At 33.6% G+C, this 21,178-nt stretch overlaps 1 protein-coding gene and 1 non-coding gene across 2 annotated transcripts in view; both read left to right on the top strand.

Annotated features, from left to right (window-relative positions):
- The first annotated feature begins 346 nt into the window (after positions 1-346).
- LOC126977958 (peroxisomal leader peptide-processing protease-like) overlaps positions 347-21,178 on the top strand; it is a 50,228-nt gene continuing 29,396 nt past the window's right edge. The window contains exon 1 of the mRNA XM_050826667.1: positions 347-570. The gene's annotated coding sequence lies outside the window, so the exon portion shown is untranslated. The remainder of the gene's footprint in view (positions 571-21,178) is intronic.
- On the top strand, positions 19,804-19,896 carry Trnay-gua (transfer RNA tyrosine (anticodon GUA)). The gene is made up of 2 exons: positions 19,804-19,840; positions 19,861-19,896. It is a non-coding gene; the product is annotated as a tRNA-Tyr (tRNA).

Raw genomic sequence — 21,178 nt, forward strand, 5'->3', positions numbered from 1 at the left:
ATGCTACATATTGATAGCTTTGAAATCATTGATTATGCAAAATTGTATAATGATCGGTTGAGGACTTGATAGCGTAACAAGGAAAAAACAACTCAAATTTGTTTTATATATAGCTGTAAGGATTATGAACTTTAGTTGGAAATATAATTTGTATTATCACGCCATCTATTGATACATAGACAAACTAATTAAAACGTTCATAATGAAAGAAGCTCTGAATGTGATTGAACTTCAGCTGTAGTACAAAGTACAGCTCACAGATGTCAGGTATCAAAATCAACACATTATCAGCTGGTAATGGTTTGCTTGTTGACTGTTGACTGATCCACGAGCAGTGGGCTAATGCCCGTTGGGTTTGCTTATTGCTATTTGCTAGCACAAGTTGCAACTAAGTTAGTTGATAATGCGGATAAAGCGTAAATAAACTGTTATTTAAAATACATTTTAGTTTATATAAGTACTCGATGAAGTGAATGGTGCACGTGTCAGTTCATATCACAGTGTTGTTTTATGTTTATAACTCGTGAGTGTTGTTGATAAAGAGTTATTCATAAGTTCATAACCTCCAAGGTAAGACCGATGATAATATATAAAATGATTTAAAAAGTGCAGTATATTATTACAAGGTTACATCTAGGCCATTATAAAGTAATTTACATATTTAATTTATCCAAAAATTGGCCAAGTATCCGTCGGTACAATAGGACAAAGGTGAGAGGTCAAAAATCAATTTATATTTCGTAATATTTTCGATATTGTTAGCAGCAAGTTTGATGCTGTGATCTATGTTAACCTATTTTCTGTCCAACCATAATATATTATGACCCCAAAAAGTGGTTACCACCATTAAAAAACAAATAAATATAATTTCGCGGTATTGAAGATGCGACTTGCGAGTTTGCGACACATACTCATAGATTTTCTTGCCCATAGGTACCTATACCTAGGTAGGTAGGGTCATCGCGCCGGTTAGGTTAGTAAGCTGGATTGCCCATTTCAGACACATGAGTAACTAAACAGTTATACTCATGTGCTTCAGATGATTATTTTTTTTTTTTATAAATTTTATTAATGTAAGTTTGTCTTAAATATTGCCTAGTTTGGATATAAAACATTAAATATAGTTCATATACCTACCCATGAAAAAAAAAGATGTGGTGTCGCGGGACACCAGGTAGGAACGAAGTTCCTTCGGCTAATGTAGAATCGACACAAATTGCAAAAAAAATCGTTCTAATATTGCTATAATCGTTATCATATATTAATATAATAATATTGATAATATATACACTACTCGCTTGTGTATGCGACTGTCGCGCCTGCGCACGTCTCATTTAACGGTTTTATTCCACGCACTTTTTTCCACGGATTTTTTCTTACGGTTTTACTATCACATTTTTTTCAGTTCGGTCGCGCAGCAAAATCCCTATCCCCTCCAAGCCTGCCGGAGGAAGGGAAGGGGTTACAACACAACGATATATTTAATACAATATACTTACTTAAACATACATAAATTCATATAAACATCCATGACTCGGAGAAATTGACATAAACATAATAAACGGAGTGTCATAGGTAGGTACCTAGTTCCTAACTATAAAAAGATTCAATACTACGAACGATAGTCGGCCTACCAAATACCTACCGCGTTATTTCCGCGTTTTACAACATTATTAGATATTTCTTTACTACTACTAGGTACCTACCTACGATGTATCCGTAGTTTGCTTAGGTAGGTAGGTACCTACCATAGATCTCTCTGAACCTATTCAAATCACGTTTTGTACCAAAAAAAATAACCATAATTGTATATTTTAATTAACATAAAGTGCAGTAGTTTATTATCAAGTTTTGGGGTAGGTATATTGTTTATAATTCGTAACTTATGCAATTAACTATGTAGGAAAGGAACGTTACTATTATTGATTTTATGTCGGATATTGATATTTGACAATTTACATTGTTAAGGTTTCGCTTGTTAATTCACTTCAAAATTCTTAAATATTTTATCAACTCTGTAAATTAGACTTGTAAGGAAACTTTATGGTTATCTATGTTCTTAAAAATAAAAGAGCGCTATTCGTGGTGGCAGGATGATCTTGTTAGCGGGAGGGTTGTTCATGTTTTTTTTTTATTTCCTTTATTTAATTATCTTAAAATTAAAGAAATTGTATATTTTATTTAATAAAATGCTCGCATTATTCCTCTATTTATTTACGGCATGTGTGGATTGATACATCTACTGTACTCAATAACTCGTGTTTATAATTAATAATTTACCTTTTTTTTACTTACTCGTGTAAGCCTTTTCGTTTTTGACGTTTTAGTATTTTTGTTGCGTCACTTTGCATATATTGTAATTGAAATAATTTGTAAATTGCATTAAAAATAAGAACTTATACAACACCTAATCTGTTTTGAAAAGAGCAACCTTAGAGTTTCTTTCTCATTCTTCTCTGAGTAAATCTGCCTTCCGAATTTGCTGTATAAAAAAGTGCCATAATTAAAGTGTTATAGGTATGATTGATCAATAAAATAAAATTATTTTTGATTTGATTTTATTTAATTCATATTATAAGTTCCTACTTAGTATAATATAAGTATCCATCCCTACTCAGTGGTATAATATTGCTGCTTATATAATTTATACGTCTAGACTCTAGATAGTTTCTTGCTGTTAGACAACCGATAAAAACAGGCCAGGAATATTAGTTTAGTGTCCGTGTCAAGCTATGTCTTACACTCGCGATTTGTATGACACTTTGTGTTAGTGTGCGTGAAATGCTCAAAATAGAGGTAAGTTCTAAATTCTATTTTTTTCAACGTTTTCACAACTACCATAGTCTATCTACGGCCGTTTTCAATAACCCAGCTATCCTAAGTTTAACTTACGGATACATTGCTGTCACCGTTTAATGACAAGATCTTATCTATCCATAGTTATGTCCAATATAGTTATAGTCCAATGCTATCTGTCAATAGGTTTTTGAAATATAAGTAAGCGTAAAAGGATAGATTTGTCTGCGTCTAGTAAGTTAAACTAAGGATAGATAGGTTATTGTTATATTGTTATGGGGCAGTGCGGCCGATATTAATACGATCTTTGTGCTGCAGAAGAGGGCTATTCGCGCGATTTATAACCTAGGTCCTAAAGAATCATTAAGAGAAAAATTTAAAGAAATAAACATTTTGACTGTTGCTTCTCAATACATTTTTGATAATGTTTTGTATGTTCATAAGCACATTGAGGAATTTTCTAGAAACTGTGACATTCATAATGTTAACACGAGGAACAAACATAAACTTGTTATGCCTACTACTCGGTTGGGTCGAGTTAGTAAGTCTTTTGTTGGGCGATGTATATTATGCTTCTACAATTTGATCCCAGAAAATGTACAAAATAAATGTGTTACGAAATTTAAAAGAATTGTTAAAAAACGTTTGTGTGGGAAAGGTTATTATAGCATAAACGATTTTCTTAGTGACACCACGGACTGGGAATAAAGCGAACACCCTCAGGCTCTTTAATTATAAATGTTTATTGTACGATGTCACATTGTAATCCATATTTTATATTAAAAAAAAGCCCGCTGAGCTTCTTGCGCCCATTCTTCTCAGGTCTGAGGCAGTCTCTTTTGAATGGGTGGTAGTTTTTGACGTTCAATAAGTGATTTTAAATCCTATGTTGAATAAAAATATTTGAATTTGAATTTATTGAAAACGGCCGCTAGACGTATTAATGATCTAAGCATAACTGTTGTAATAGGTCAATGATTATCAAAATAATGAAGAGAACCAGTATGTACCAGTTAATGTTAAACTTACATGATATTAATACTCTTATATCACAAGTGCATGAACTGGCTACTACCAGATTACGAAGGCCTATCGTATCTATAGTAATCTACCAATTAACATAATTATTATGAAACTTCTAATGATTGTATATACATTATATTATAATTAAATAGTTAACAGTGTCGATGGCTTAAACAAAGTCTTCTTTTTTTTAATGAAAATAAGGGACGAGACGATCAAGACGTTCAGCTGATGGTAACTGATACGTTTTGCACATTACAATGCAGTGCCGCTCAGGATTCTTGAATAATCCAAAATTCTGAGCGGCACTACAATTTAGCTCGTCACCTTGAGACATAAGATTTCAAGTCTCATTTGCCAAGTAATTTCACTAGCTACGGCGCCCTTCAGAGCGAAACACAGTAATGTTTACACATTACTGCTTCACGGTAATAATAGGCGCCGTTGTGGTGCCCATAATCTAGCCGGTATCCTGTGCAAAGGAGCCTCCCACTGGTAGGCCTAGTTCATCAAAGTACCTTAGTATTATTGTGAAAACTTGTAACAAAGACCATATTTTATAAAGTGGCTGACACAGGTAATTATTCTTATTACCTTTGACATGCCCCTTTTAGTACATTCAAGATCTCACAAAGAGGGTAGTTGGAAGTTAGTATTTTTAACGATTATTTAAGATATAAATACATATTTTATCCAAAGCAATAACTAATTTCAAACATACATATTGAAATACTATAAAAGATGGTAATAGTAAAAGGTAAGATGGTAAAAATGGGAGGGGCCTTTATTTCTGCCGTGAAACAGTAGTGTGTAAGCATTATTGTGTTTCGGTCTGTAGGGTCCCGTAGCTAGTGAAATTACTGGGCAAATGAGACTTAACATCTTGTCTCAAGGTGATGAGCGCAATTGTAGTGCCGCTCGGAATTTGTGGGTTTTTCAGGAACCCTGAGCGGCACTGCATTGTAATGGGCAGGGCGTATCAATTACCATCAGCTGAACGTACTGATCGTCTAGTTCCTTATTTTCATAAAAAAAAAATATACATTTCTTCTAACTTTATAATATGGTTGAACTAATTTCACGAACTCCACAGCGATAACAAAATATGCTATTGAGATCAAGTTCAGTACACCGCTAAAGGCACTCACCTATACTGTTATCGCATTAAAAATATTGAACCGTTACAATGACCCTCGGTTGACATCAACAACTGTTTTTTCTTGACACTCGCCAGTCGAACTGCAGGCATATTTTGTGCAAAACAGAATATCACAAACACTGCATCCACTGTCCACTTCAAAATGTCGCGAGCGCACAGAACTTCGTTAAATCGTTGCTTTAAATAATGATTATAATAATTATTAGTTATCCATCAAAACGAATAATAAAAGTTATACGTTTGAAAAAGTTTTTATATCGTCATTCTTTGGTTTTCTATAATAAAATTATTTAGACATAATGTTATTTTTATAGTCTACCATGAATTAGAAATTTTGGCGGGAAATCGAATTCCTCGTTCGAAATATGAAAGTTCTTTTGCGGACAGGGCAAAGGTCTGTCGGTGCAGCCGTGTAGAACCGAAAGATTTGGATCGCGTACTGGACATGGCGGCTGTTTGCAGGATGTAGCCCATTACAAACTGGCCATTATTGAATTGTCGTGGGCTTATCGCATGCCCGCCATTGTCGCAGTCACTGTTTGTGTGGTTGGATAGCAAATGCTTAGACAATTGTCTTCCAGTTATCAGTACATGAAAAAAAAGCGTGAGTAAATACTTCTATCTCCTAACAAAGCAAAAATCTTTAAAATTATTTATTCCTCGTGAAATTCTAGGTTTATTAATTATTAAATGACGAATACGGCTGTAGGGGATTGAACCCTTTGCCTACCCTTATAATGGATGAAGAAACCAAAAAAAAAATATCGAATGTCGCAAACGTCAGAAAAATTTAGGAGCCAACGTCACCCTGTTCCTTTTACGTTACAGTAATGCGCGCGCATCTTAAAATATTAAGATCATTTCTCGCTCATTTTTTTTTCATAACGCGCCTAAATAATTATATAACTTCAAAAACTGGGACCAAATTCGATCGATTGCCTTCTACATGCGACGCGGGTAGATATCACAGCACGGGAAAGCATGCATAGTTGGGTACTGTAAAGGCTAAAATCAAAGTTTTAAAAGAAAAAATAAAATAAAGTCTATAAAAGGAGTTTTTAATTATGACACGTTCGTAGATTTTCGAATACATTTATATATTTTTTATGAGTAATAAGGACCAGATGAGTAAGGCCTGATGGTAAGTGATTCGCCCTGCTCATTACAATGCAGTGCCTATCAGGATTCTTGATTGAACCCAAAGATCTAAGCGGCCACATAATTGCGCTCATCGAGACATAAGATGTTAAGTCGCATTAGCCCAATATGTAATTTTCATTAATATTATCATCAGCCGGAAGACGTCCACTGCTGGACAAAGGCCCTCCCCCAAACCTTTATACCTAGTTCTGCAGTGTAATTTTTTTTATGTAATATTTACTGTCATTTTTGTGTACTTACGATGTAACGATAAATGAAAATATTTTAATTGCAATTCGTGCGATTCAAATTATTCCCTAACCATTCCAAAATATTCGGCACTCCCGGAGTGCAACCCGTATTTTTTTTTAATTATTATTGCTTTTTGTGTGTTTAATATTTTAAAGAGAAACTTTTTCCTACATCGTCTCAAACTTTTCCGTCTGTGTGTTGCATGTCGCGTGGCGGTCGGGCGGCAGCTGATCGTGTGGTGTTTAGACTATTACTCATTTGTGCCAGTGCTCCACGCTATTTTGTTTGTTTTTGTCAGTGTTTAATGTAAATGTTGTTATTTATTAAAGTCAAACTTTTATTCAATGTTTTTAACCAGGGCTAAGACACAGAGTTCAATAAAAATATTAGTTGGAGACTTAGTCTACTTTTATTATTTTTAGTTAAATGTCTATAATGTGAAAAAAAGTTTCACTTGTACCGTGGTTTCATAAAACCACACAATCCTTTTTTTAAAATAGCGATTTAAACTATTTAAAATAAAAATATGCGTATTAGTAAGTATGAGCCGTGGTTTCTGGTGAGTATGATGCGTAAAGGAAATAGCTAAGAGTGATTGGTTAATGAAGACAAAAGGCTATTAGGTACTGTATTTGTAAAATTAATGCGGTTATCCTTGTTAAGAAACCATCCGTAATTCGACACCCGCCTGGTAATTGGAACGATTTTATTGCAGTTTTTACCAGATTACCGAGTCGTTTTCATGGTCAGGGTAGGTACCTAACGATCCTTCATAGCATTTCGGAACAACCTAGAAGTAATCTAGAATCTCCGTCTCCTTCGTGCCATCTTGAGCGATCAGTTAGTGGTTATTTCAAATTTGTTTCCTTAATATTATATGTATTTTCTTTTTAACCGACTTCAAAAAGGAGGAGGTTATCAATTCGATCGGTATTTTTTTTATGTATGTACACCGATTACTCTGAGATTTATGATCCGATTTACTTTGTTTGAAGCAAGAAATTTGAAGTTTGAAGAAACTTTGAAGTTTTTTTTTATGGAATAGGAGGACAAACGAGCGTACGGGTCACCTGGTGTAAGTGATAACCATATTCTCTTGCAACACCAGAGGAATCACAAGAGCGTTGCCGGCCTTTAAGGAAGGTGTACGCGCTTTTCTTGAAGGTACCCATGTCGTATCGTCCCGGAAACACCGCACAAGGAAGCTCATTCCAGTTGGTGACAAGCCAAATGTAATAAAGGTACCTACACTCGCCACGCGTGACTTTGAGCGGGATAGCTTCGTCTAGAACAAAACAACCCAAGCGGACAGAAACGCTTGGCCAGACAACCTAAATAAATACAGTAAGTAAGCTGTTTATAATATTAAGTTTTATTTTGTTTAGGGCTTGGCACTAACTTAAAGCCTATCAATAGGTAGCACATATAAGTAATAGTATTTTATTAATATTGAAGGTAAAGGTTTGCATAAGAGGTGTATTAAATTAAATTTTTAGTTATTTGATACTTTTCAGTTTTTGAATTCGGTTTTTTTAAAGGTAGTTTTTTTTATTTGAAAATTTAAATTATTTCAGTTTTGTATTTTCTTTGATTAACGCGAGTGTAACACATTTAAATGAAACACTTTTAAAGGATTAAAACGCGTGTAATTGTAAGCGTTTTTACATTAGATTTTTGCGTAAAAGTTACCAATTATTAATTAAATAATTTACTTTTATTAGTAATTTACTAGTTTTTTTATATTTAATTACGTTTAAGTAGCTCTACCCGCGTGTTATGACTTGATATATATTATGATTATGTACTTACATTAAATGAATATTGCCAAAGTAGAGCCGCGCTGTTAAGGGTCTGCCTTCAAAAATTACAGTTTTTTTTATTTCTCATTATATGGTTTTCCAAAAGGTCTGATTTTCTACTAAGTATATTATTCTTAACTATATTATTCAAAATATTACAAGCCCCGATACGCGATCAAAGCCAATTTTATCGATAGAAAAAAGCACGAGAGTAATCATTGACGCTTTTAGGACAAACGAGCGTACGTGTCACCTGGTGTTAAGTGATCACCGCCGCCCACATTCTCTTGCAACACCAAAAGAATCACAGGAGCGTTGCCGATACTAATAAACTATCGAATAAAATAAGTTTTGTGTTTATAGCCATCATAGTATAAAACTATGATATAAAACAAGTCATATAAATAAGCCAATTGTTTCAAAAAAAAATCTATCGAGTTTTTTTTCGTAATCGTGTTTTCGAAACTGCAATAATTTAGATAAAGAAATGAATATAAACATGTCGAAAAATTGGAACCGTAGTATTTGTAGAAGTATTTTAAGTAGATTTTCAAAAAGCTTACTTTTTAGGACTGTTAGTTACTTATAGCCAATGATCTTATAGTATTGCTTTTAAATATCATTGACTATAGCGCCTTAACGCGCTTGTTTTGAAAGTACCATGTTGTATCGTCCCGGAAACTATGGCAAAATTTAGTTTGGCCGTTTTGTTCCGTATTGTAAGTACTTATAATTTATTTATTTATATGTATTATTATCTTCATAATTATTCTTTAATAGTACCTCCGCTGACAGGAATACTTGTACGTAATATAGAAACATAAAACAAGTACTAGGTTCATTACACCATGGATATAAAGAAAAGTCGTTAAATAAGAGAAGTTGAACTTCATTTGTTTTTGTATAATAAGAATTTTGTAATAAGAGTTTTATATTTAATCACAAACTGAAAAAGTGTTTGAAGCATTTATGTAGATGTGGTATTGGAGAGAAAGAGATTATAATACGTGGTTACTGAGCCACGCCTATACCACTTGTACTATTACATATTCTTTGAATATACTAGATACTTAAAAATTTTTTGAATATCAGCATAATAGAGGGCTAATGAGGATTTTCAAAGTTTCAAATTACAAATAAGTATTCAAAATTATATAATTCTTAATCAAAATACGGTTTTAAATCACAGTTATTGAACGTCAAACCACAGACTAGAGAATAAGAGGGGAAAGAAAAACAGCGACCCTTCAATTTTCAAATAAAATTCTTTACAATAAAATAGTACGGGGGCGGTGGCTCGCAAAGGACTGGTATAATTAAAAAAAATTGTACACGTGAGCTGTATCACAGATTGATTATCAATACTTTCAGCTCTTGAACAATGCCTTCGAAATAAGACTTAACAAGACTACAAGTACAATGTGAAAACACTCATTGGTCTAAAAGAGTGGCCGTTGAGTTTTCTTTGCGCTCGTCTCCTAGAGACATGAAAATGAAAAATATTTATTTCAGTAACAAAAATGGTAAAAGGCATTTATTTTCTCAAAATTGATTCCTCTAGAATTCTTTTTGATGTCATTTCTAATAACTACTACCTAATACCGCTTCGGAAACAAATAGCGCTCTGAGAGAGAAGAAGCGGCGCAAGATACTCTCCCAGCATCCTTTTTTTGCGCTCTTTTCAATAAAAATATACAATATTAATATACATTTCTATCACTATAAAATAATCACAATCTAGTCCCAGGCTGTCCGATCATTTAGATATTCAGCAGTGGAGTAATAGGATCTACGACAGAGCCATTTTTTTTATAAAACATTTAAATTTATTTATAGATAATGCCTGAACAGTGGCTGGGACTTAATTTTAGAAGTGTATACATTTACCCTTAAAGCTCTTATGTATCTTATGAAGCCTACTAGAATTAGTTACAAGCAATCCCTTATTTCTAGTGTTATAATAATGAAAATCACTATTAAGAGCAAACATAATAGTGATGTGACCTTGTATTAAGTCAGGAACACCTGTGCCAGAAGGCCACGCTCTTCTATATCAATTAAAATTAACATTACCAAAAACTAGGGATCACAAATGAAGTCTACAAATAAAATGTAACAAAAGAAAAATATTATACAATCAGGATGTCTGTGTGTTAAGATGTTAAGTCTCATTTGTCCAGTAATTTCACTAGCTACAGCGCTATTCAGACTGAAACACAATGCGTACACATTACTGCTTCACGGCAGAAATAGGTTGTGGTACTCATAATCTAGCCGGCATCCGGTGCAAAGAATCCTCCCACTGATGAATTCTTTATAGTTTCTTGTATATTCTTCTCGCGAGCTCTTCTTTTTGGAAATATGGTAAATTCAGTCAAATAAATCGCTTGGTAAAGCCTATTTAACTTTGACTTTAAGATGTTGTTTCATGCGTTACAGTTGAACAACAGTTAATGCTAAGTAGGTATGTATAATGTTCCCTTCCCATGTATTCCCTTGGTTCCTGTGTGAACTAGCGGCGGAAATGACCGACTCGAGACACTTATCGAGCATTAGGGTTGTCAGGTGAACGAAAAAATTTAAGATATTATCTATCTAATATATATGTATAAAATTCTCGTGTCGCGGTGTTTGTTATCAAACTCCTTGGAAACGGCTGAACCGATTTGTATGAAACTTTGTGAACATATCGGGTAGGTCTGAGAATCGGACAACATCTATTTTTCATCCGCCTAAATGTTAAGGGTGGTCGCACACGAATTTTTTTTGACATTTTTTTTTAAATTTGATTATAAGTCAGCATTAAAAAATACATACAACTTTAAATTTTCACCCATCTACGATCAACAGTTCCTTTTTTATTGCGATTTTAATATCGGCAATACAACGTTTGCTGGGTCAGCCAGTATATGTATAAAATTCTCGTGTCGCGGTGTTTGTCAACAAACTCTTTGGAAAGGCTGAACCGATTTGTATGAAACTTTGTGAACATATCGGGTCGGTTTGAGAATCGGCCAACACCCATCTATATGATAAGGGTGACCCACCTCTAGATATATATTTTTTTTAAATTTGTTTGATTATGAGTCAGCATTAAAAAATACATACAACTTAAAATTTTCTCCTCTCTACGATTAGTAACTATTTTTGTATCACGATTTTTATATTATTCTGTTCCATCCACAGATCCGCAATAGGGTTGCAAGATGGCAATCGAATAAAATAATTATTGTAAAATATATTTGATAGGTCTGAGAATCGGTCGTCATCTATTTTTTATGCCCCAAAAATACTAATAATGGATTTTTTAATACGTTTGCTGGGTGAGCTAGTATATTGTAAAGATACTAGCTGATACCCCACGACGTCGTTCGCGTACGTATTTTTACACCTTGGGTTACATTACTAGACTTTTAGTAGGGATCCCTAATTTTTTGAAAATGTAATATAGCCTACTAGCTGACCCGACAGAGGTTGTTCTGTTCATAATAAAAAAACCTCTTGCGGGTGGAATTTCGTAAAATCCGTTCTAAGCTGACCTCCACTCGGTGAAAAGAATTTTCCTACCAAATTTCAAGTCTTTAGCTCTAATGGTTCCAGAGTGTGTCTACGATCGCTTAGTAAACTTTTGTAAGCGGAAAAGGAGCGTTCTACGTCTACTGAGGTTACTGGGCAGAATTTAAATTTGGGTGCAATGTTTGGGCTTACTATGAAAAGCATCGAACGATGAGCGAGATAGAACGTAAATATGCATAATTATTATTATTTTCTAAAATATGCAACTACCGCTGAAAAGGTACTAAATATGCAAAAGCATATGCAATATGCATTTGCATATAATCCGGTCTCTACTTATTACAAAAGAAAATAGTGCAGTAATATGCAATAATTATTTATGTTTTATTTGGGAGCCAAATCTATTGAAATCACTACCTTACTCAGACGTATGTATGTTTAAGTAAGTATATTGTATTAAATATATCATTGTCTTGTAACCCTTAACACAGGCTATATATGCTTAACTTGGGGCAAGATAATTTGTGTAAAAAGTGTGTCAATGTTATATATTATTATAACATAAATTATTACTCAAGATGACAAGCGAAATCTTAGTTGAGTTTTTAAAAATAGATATCACTGAACCATAGATGAATCTATTTTATTTTATTTATTATTACGGCTTAACTCACGTTTTTGTCGGTGTCGCTACCGACTAGTTGTGACGGACGAACGGAGAGGTGGGACGTTATTGCGAACCCACCACACTCACCCTAATGAAGGACTTTCGAATGGTCCGAAACTAGTCGGTACCGGCATCGCCAAAAACGTGAGTAAAGCCGTATTAATAAATAATTTAATAGTTACTCACGAAAGTTTTAATAATTCATAGCTGAATCGTTGATACACAAATAAAATTTTATGAACGATGAGCCTTCCAACTGAGCTAACCGTTCGAGTGACGTATCATCATAAAATATTGTATGCTTTGTGTATTAATCCCAGAAGTGGGGGCTATTACTTTAAAAACATAACAAATTATGAATCGTTAAATCTTATTCTGAACTTAAAAGAAAAACCCTTTATTTATAGACCCCATACATATTTTCTACTTTCAAACAGTTCATTTGCCCGCACGACATATACAACGAAGAGGTTTGAAATTTGAATCATCATGTCATCTCTGATCGGTTTCATGCGTTGCGTCGAGATGTGGGTTCTCTCTGCATCTTCTACCGCATTTACAGCACAGGGAGTGCTCAGAGGAGCTGTTCGAGTTATTGCCAGCAGGCAAATTCCACCACCGAAAATTACGTCAAAATACGATATTGACTTCTGGTATTCAACAACCGTAAATTATACCGAATCACTCAACCACTTTGTGGAATCGATTACCGGCTGCACTTTTTCCAGCATACTCCTAACTTAGAGGCTGGCAACGCATCTCTAGAGCCCTAGTGTTGTGGATGTCCATAGACGGTTGCTTCATCACGTTCCATCGAGTGAGCCGGAGTCGGATGTCATATCGGGGATATAAATAATATGAATCACATGGTCTTAAATACAACGCCAAGAAGACAGAAATAGTGATATTTAAATGCAAAAGAGGCCCGGAGAGGGTACCTGAAGTTTGTTTAGATGACACGCCAGTACGAGTTGTAGGGTCCTTTAAATACCTGGGGCACATACTCACCGATAATTTAAAAGGCGACCAGGACGGTGCAACATGCTCGAGCGGAGGTTCGCCAAATGTAATGATCAGGTTAAACTCCTATTATATTCTATTCTTTATATTGTGGCTTTTGTGGAAAGGTCGCCACGACTGAGCCAATGTCAGGTTGAGGTAGGCTGCCAAGTAATGAGTAAAGGTACGGTGTTGAAGAGCATTCCAGTCTTAACGGTAATGATCAGTGTTTATATACAACAGTTACCCGTTTGTTCCTCTTATTTAAAAAAAACTTGACTTCAATTTAAGTTGTCCGTGACATCCCTAGCAGTAAGTAGTGACCAATTGAACAAACAAGCTGAGCGTGACTAATCCGACTAAGATCCGGTCTTGTTAGCTCGTCACAGTTTTTTAATTTTGTACCGTTTTCAAAATTGATAACGCTCTTTAGCGGTTGCTCATGATACAGTAATTTTTATATCTATACCCATGCTTTAAATCCTCTATTAAAGATTCTGAAACAGTTAGCTTATTGCCAACATTAAAACACCCAATGGCCTAATAACCATTACATCATCCCTTCATGCGCAAAGAGTTTCAACAGACAGCCACATTCTTATTGCTCGATGCGATCCGTATGAATTTCAAAAAAAGAACATTTTGGGTTACGCGCGTTCCCCACTACCAGAACGTCGCGCGCCGTAAAAAAAGAATGGTATTCGAATCCCCGCCATTTTTCTTCGATTTTTTAATTGTTTTGTTTACAAAAAATGAGTGATTCAAGTTTTGACAGCACAAAGCCAGATATTTTAAACGCTGTAATTTAAATTAGATACTACAAAAATAAATAATTATTTCATTAATACTTAGTTTATTTGTATATAATCAGTAACGGATGATATTAGGTTTTACTACAAGGACTGGCTGTTTTAATGTTAGCAGTAAGCTATCTGTTTCAGAATCTTTTAGAGGATTCATATTATGGGTGTAGATAAAGTCTTGTATGCTATTGGTAATTAGGTATTAAAACACGAATGTGGGTTTCGGCATCGCCTCTTGTGATAATAGAATCACATGAGTGTTAATACATAACAGTTGCATAAATAACTTTTATATTGTTTGTTGCTAATTACATGTCACTACAATAGGCAGAAAATACCATTCACGCGGTGAAGTGATAGGGCCTGCAGAACCGGTACTGGATTATATTGTATGTATATACTTTTACAATCCCAGAAAATGTACAAAACAAATGTGTTACGAAATTTTAAAGAATTGTTAAAAAACGTTTGTGTGGGAAAGGTTACTATAACATAAACGATTTTCTTAATAATACCACAAACTGGGAATGAAGCGAACACCCTAGGGCTCTTAAATTATAATTGTTATTGTACGATGTTACATTGTAATCCATATTTTTGGTCCTCATGGGAGTCTATTTTGAATGGGTTAGTTTTTGACGTTCAATAAGTGATTTTGAATACAAATATTTGAATTTGAATTTCAACTCAGTAATACGTAGAATGCTGTCAAAATTATATCAAGGCGCAATGGGCTGGATACGTCGTGGAAAAGGAGTGTCTGGTCACTGGTGCAAGACAGTTAAGACAGGCTACAGGTGCAATTTTGGGAGAAGAAGTACTTACGAACGACGTACGAACTTTGAAATATGATTTTAAATGGCTAATGGGGTGAACTGGTTAATTATTTTATTATTATTATAAGAGGGAAAGCCTAAAAAGAAGAAGAGACTACGATGAAGCTTAGAAGTCACTTGACAATAATTTATTTCTGATAATGTAATACTGGCTTACTTACTACCTGCCCTAATATTATAAATGTGAATGTAAGTTTGTTACACTTTCACGCCTAAGTCACTGAACCGATTTTGATGTAATTTTATATAGAGATAGACTAGAGCTTGGAAAAGGACATATGCTTACCTTTAATTGCGAAAAAATAAGTGGAAGGGTTGAAATAGAGAATGGAAGTTTGTATGGGAATTTGTCATTTTCGAATTTAGTAGTATTGGAGATAATAAGCAATTTTGTACTAATTTATAAACATTTGTTCGAGCACTTTTGAAACTTTGATCAAAACATCCTACATGGGGATAAAATATGATATTAAAGTTCCTAGAGAAATTGTATTAAAGAGACTGTCTACAATGACAAGGGATATCCGCTATATCATAGAAGAGCGCTGCCAGCAGCGGCGAAAGCAGATTGTATATGTATGAATAATTTGCAAAGTATCCTAAAAAATTAAAATGCTGCACATAGCAATTATTGCATCCGACGAAGTCGCGAGTAAAAACTAGTTTTATATGCCTAAACATATACGACCTTACAAATAAACTTGGTATAAAGTTGTAACTGATGATAAACATATAAAATACAAAATGTTTACAATATCGTTGACAACACTGTCAATACAATGATAATTATGAAGTTTTCTGAATGACAAGCTGCCTCGCAAATAAACGCGGGAAACGTTATACATCCGTACAAACCATTCGTAAGCAAAATGTGTATTTGTTAACATTTTACATATTATTCTTGGTTTATGCTTAGTTATAACTTTATGTCAATTTTATTTGTAAGGCCGTTAATATATTTTTCCTTTATCTATCAGTCCTAAGAGTGAAAAATAAAAACCAATAAAGCAAATAATGCAATGAATGAATTAATAATAAAAATAAATAACAAGTAATGAAATGGCCGGTATTGAAACTACTTGATCTGCTAACAGTGTTACAATCAACATAAATTAACAACAATTAAGGCGACACTAAATGCCAGCGACCTTGAGCGATATGAGTTCACGGCCGGCCCGCCATCTATGTAACAAAGTCAATATTTTCAAAATTCTTGCGTGGAAAACAGTTTATATGCTTACAATCCTCGTTATTCACTACTAATCTGAATAAATGAACCTACACAAAAAAGTACAAGCTATAAGAATAATTGGGCTGAGGGAAGTACCAAAAAAATGCGTCATGCCATGCTAAAAATCTTGTTTATCTTCAAAGAAAAGTGGTAGTTCAAAAAGGCTCGGCAGTGTTATCTATAACCAACAGCAAGCATTAGCAACCTACAAATAAGACTTATGGATATGTGTAACAGGATTAAGTAGTGTTCATAGCTCGAAATGCTATACTTTCACCACAAAACTTGTCTAAATACACCATTTTTGCGTGTTTTCTGCTTTTCTGCGAATTACGCCCACTTGTATTAACGTCACATGTCAACTTAAGGGCAAACATTCAAAATAGATTAGATCTACATGGGCGTGGCTTTATCGCGTGGTAATTAATACCTTTCACCGTGCTTTCGTCCCAATACCAAAGTACTTCGAGCACGTGGCCCTGTTAAAGTAAAATATGGTTCCTAGTATAGTTTAATGTTGATACCTTAGATCATGTATATGTCTTGATAGACTTTGACAGCTGTGAAAACGTCGAAAAAAAAATTGAGGTTGACAGTTAACCTCTATTTTGAGTTATGCACGTACACTAACTACAAATCGCGAGTGTGAGACGTAGCTTGTCACGCACACTATAGTAATAAAGCTAGCCTATTTTAAACGTATATATTATCTAATTCACGCATATTTAGCGCGAGACGCGTGTAGGAATATTGATATCGCATCAACGAACATTCGATTGACCTTCTTTAATTTGTAGCTTCGCGAACATTAGCTCTATGAAACATATTAACACTAAATAGTGGGATGCTCCTTTGCACAGGATGCCGGCTAGATTATGGGGATTGCATCGGCGGCTATTTCTGCCATGAAGGAGTAGTGTGTAAGCATTACTGTGTTTCGGTCTGAAGGGCGCCGTAGCTAGAATAAAGGGAAAACGAGACTTGACCACTTATGTACCAAGGTGACGAGCGCAGTTGTAGAGCCACTCAGAATTTTTAGGCTTTTCAATGCATGCATTGTAATGGGCAGGGCGTATCAATTACAATCAGCTGAACGTCCTGCTCGCCTCGTCCCTTGACAAAAATATTTAAGACTTCTGTCACTCTTTAAGGCTGGTGACCGAGCCGATAACCTTGAGGAATCGAGCGAAACTAGGTTACCTCTCGGAGAAGATCGCCATAGTTTTAACGTTATAGAATTAAAAGCATTTTTAATTTATTACAAACATAATACAATTTTCGTTACAAAACTATGTCATCCTAAATAGTATTCGTGTACAATTAATTCGTACAATTTTTATCTAGTTTGAATAAAATTAGTATGGTTAAAACAACTATAAAAATTAGGGGTATTTTGGTAATTTTTTTTCGCTATGTCTATAAAAATTAATCTGTTATCTAAAAAGAAATGTAAAGAAAAAATTAATTTTTTTATCAAAAGTCTGCTCTATTTAATTATAACATGAACATCTGAATGAAATTTGCTCGCTTAAATGTCACTGCTTGTGGCGGCGACATGGGACGGGTCGTCCCCTTCCCTAATATATGGTTGAGGGAGGCGATGGCTGGCTCATGCGTCATGCTCGTGAACGGGCGCTGCTTGTAGTGGCAGGTTGATCCTGATGCCAGAGACTCGGTTTCAGATTCTTAAAAGTTATTGTGTGTGTGTATATATATATTTATTTATAATCGCTTATAAAATGCTCACAGAATACCTTTATTTATTTATGGTGTATGTGGATGATGCAGCTACTGTACTCAATAACTTTTGTATTAGTTTACATTGATTACTTTTTCGACTTACTCGTGTAAGACATTGACTATTTGACGTTTGAGTGTGTCTGTTGCATCATTTTACATATTATATTGTAATTTGAAATTATTTGTAAATCGATGTACTTAAATGTAAATCTTGATATAAAAGAGTGGCAATGAGTTTCTTGCTACTTCTTCTCATTAGCTCAACCCTTTACGAAGTAGCGGTAGATTCAATAAGAAAATAAATTTTTTTTTTGACTTTCATAAAAGTCATTTCTTTGAACTACGTGGATAAACTGATTTTGATTTGAAATTATAATTTTATGAATCGCCGAAAGATTATTTTAATTGCTAAGTATAGGCGTACTCTGGGCACGTGGTCTAATGAACTGGTAACCTTATTGTATCAAGACGTTCACTGCCGTCTGATAACAGCTGATCATTAATATATTGTAATAAACCAGATACCACTGGCTCTAAGCTGGGATGATGCAACAATGTCACTATCTGTCGTCTAAACGCGGTCTAAATCATCCCTACTTAATACTATAAATATTAATGTAAGTTTGTTCGTTACGCTTTCACGCCGAAGCTACAGAACCGATTTTGATGAAATTTGTTACAGCGATAGACTAGAGCTTGGACAAGGACAAAGGACATACATTTTATTCCAGAAAAATCCACGGTTCTCGCGGGAGTTGTGAAAAACTGTTTAGCCGGTTTGACGATTTTAAACGACTTTACTTTCAAAATAGAATTTATTATACTAAGCACACACAGAAGAATTGACAGGATTACTATTAGACACTATTAAACACACAAAAAATTAAGATTAGAAGATTTGATATAAAATTGTATAATGTAACATAGGTCTTGCGTTGATCACTATGGGAGACATACTACTTATGCCTTTCAAATTTCAATACATGTTAACCACAAACCGGTACGCATTCGCAGTTAGAAACAGATGTTTCCTTGCATTCATCGTTATTACAAAATTGTGTCCGCTGTTGTTGATTGTGCGTTGACAATAATATATTTATTTAGTATGAAAATAATAAAAGTTATAGTAATATAAGATATGATTTTATACAATAATAGGTTAAAGATTAAAGTTAATTTAGTTTTATATTATTAAAATATCTTTAAATTCATTTAATTATATTAATTTTATTTTTACAAAGTTTCACTACAACTGAATTCACTTAGATGAGCTATAACTATACCAATAGTCGGCCAGAATTTTTAAGAATCTGAGCGCTGCAATGCTCCTTTTTAGACCACACGTTTTAATATTTGTATATTTTTAAGTTGCTTCATTTTGTTTTTTGTGTGTGTGTTGAAATAAATGTTGTTTCTTTCTTTCTTTCAATGTGTTGCGCCGGGTGTATCACTTACCGCCAGGCAGCAGGTGGTTCGAAATATTATTTGAAAGCGAATTTCAACTACGATAACTTAAAGATATGGACACGGGTGACGGACATAACAACTCAACATTGATATATATTTAAACTTGTATCCTTACCGCCTACCAGTTTCACCAGGAGCGTCCTGGTCACATTATGTGCTGACTGAATTTCAGCAATAACTTGATTTTCGTAACTCTCACATCTCCAAAATCCGAAACAATCATGTCATTAGTGCTAACAATACACAAAATAAAAAAAAAAGAAGACAAATAAAAGCTTTTATGAAGTTTAAAGTATATCTATGTACAATTATTGTTCTTGTAACATTATCGAAGTCACCATAGCGTTATTTATAATTTCGAACTTGCCTTCACAACCTTCGATAGCTCAGTTGGTAGAGCGGTGGACTGTAGTGTTATCAAATATCAAAGTTATCCATAGGTCGCTGGTTCAAATCCGGCTCGAAGGAAATTTTTTATGTAATTTTTTTTTTCGTATTTTAGAAATGAAAAATATTATAAAATTGCTTTTTATTTTGTTATAAAATTATATTTAAAAAAAAATGTTATAGATAATAAAATGTTGCCGCGCAATTTTTTTTGTGCACGTGCGATTAAGATTTCTTTTTGCACGCTTTATATTAGCTTCACTTGTATGTTTGTTTGTATGTATAACTGACTCCTTTAGACGTGATTTTGACCCACTTTAAACGGCCAGATTTCATTGAAGATTTTTCTTTGTAGATGTATCGAGGACCGATGACAATACACTAATTTGATAAGATTATTCCATTATTCAATTTGCAAAATAAGATTTTTGCCAATTTATATAATTTTTAAATAAATTAATCACTAATAAGCGCCATCTAGTTATTTATTTTAAACTACAAAGGAACCAACGCGACATGTCAAAACAGTTCCACAAAATTATAGTATCTAATTCGTTTAGAAGCGAATAGATGGCGGTGAATTTGTATTTCGCGCCATCTAGCAGCATTTTAATAAACTCTTAAGGTAATTATGAAATGATCATGAAACGTACGTGTATACAAATGATTCTGTAATAATGAAGTAATGTTTGTATTTACGAAAAGATGGTGCTGTTTAAGTAAGTAATTATTAATGCGTGATTAAACTTAGCTATTTATTATATTGAACGATATAAGTTCGGTGATCTCCGGCTAGCTGAATTTAGTGATCTTTCAATATAACTAAAATTTTGTTATTCGCAAATATTAAAATCCCTTCATTCAATCTAAAAAATTTAACCATTACTTAAATGAAAAATAAATAATAGTATAAACTAAAAAGCACGCTTTAAAAAAATTCAACTAAAAGATAGAAAATAAATTTAAATTGATAATAGTGAAAAATATATATATTTCATTATAAAAAAAAGCGTGGGGTGCTTTTAAAGATATTATTAAAATAATAATTCTTCTACACCCCACGCCATATATTTTTTTGAACACTATTTTAAAATTAAATTTATTAAAATTTATTTTCTATTTTTTTTTTGTTGAATTTTATATAAAGCGTGTTTTTTTATTTGTTTTAAACTATTATTTTTAATGTTAAATCATTACTTCACAGAATATTTTTAAAGGGTTTATTACTAATAAAATAACCAATAATAGTAATTAATATGAATGATTCATATTCTGTCAAACTTATAAATGGTTGTATTTCTACGAAAAATATTGAACGTTTTTTATTAATACTGTGTCAGATATGGAGTGACAGGAATATTGT

This window comes from Leptidea sinapis, chromosome 46 (genome assembly GCF_905404315.1).
Source record: "Leptidea sinapis chromosome 46, ilLepSina1.1, whole genome shotgun sequence".
Taxonomy (NCBI): Eukaryota; Metazoa; Arthropoda; class Insecta; order Lepidoptera; family Pieridae; genus Leptidea; species Leptidea sinapis.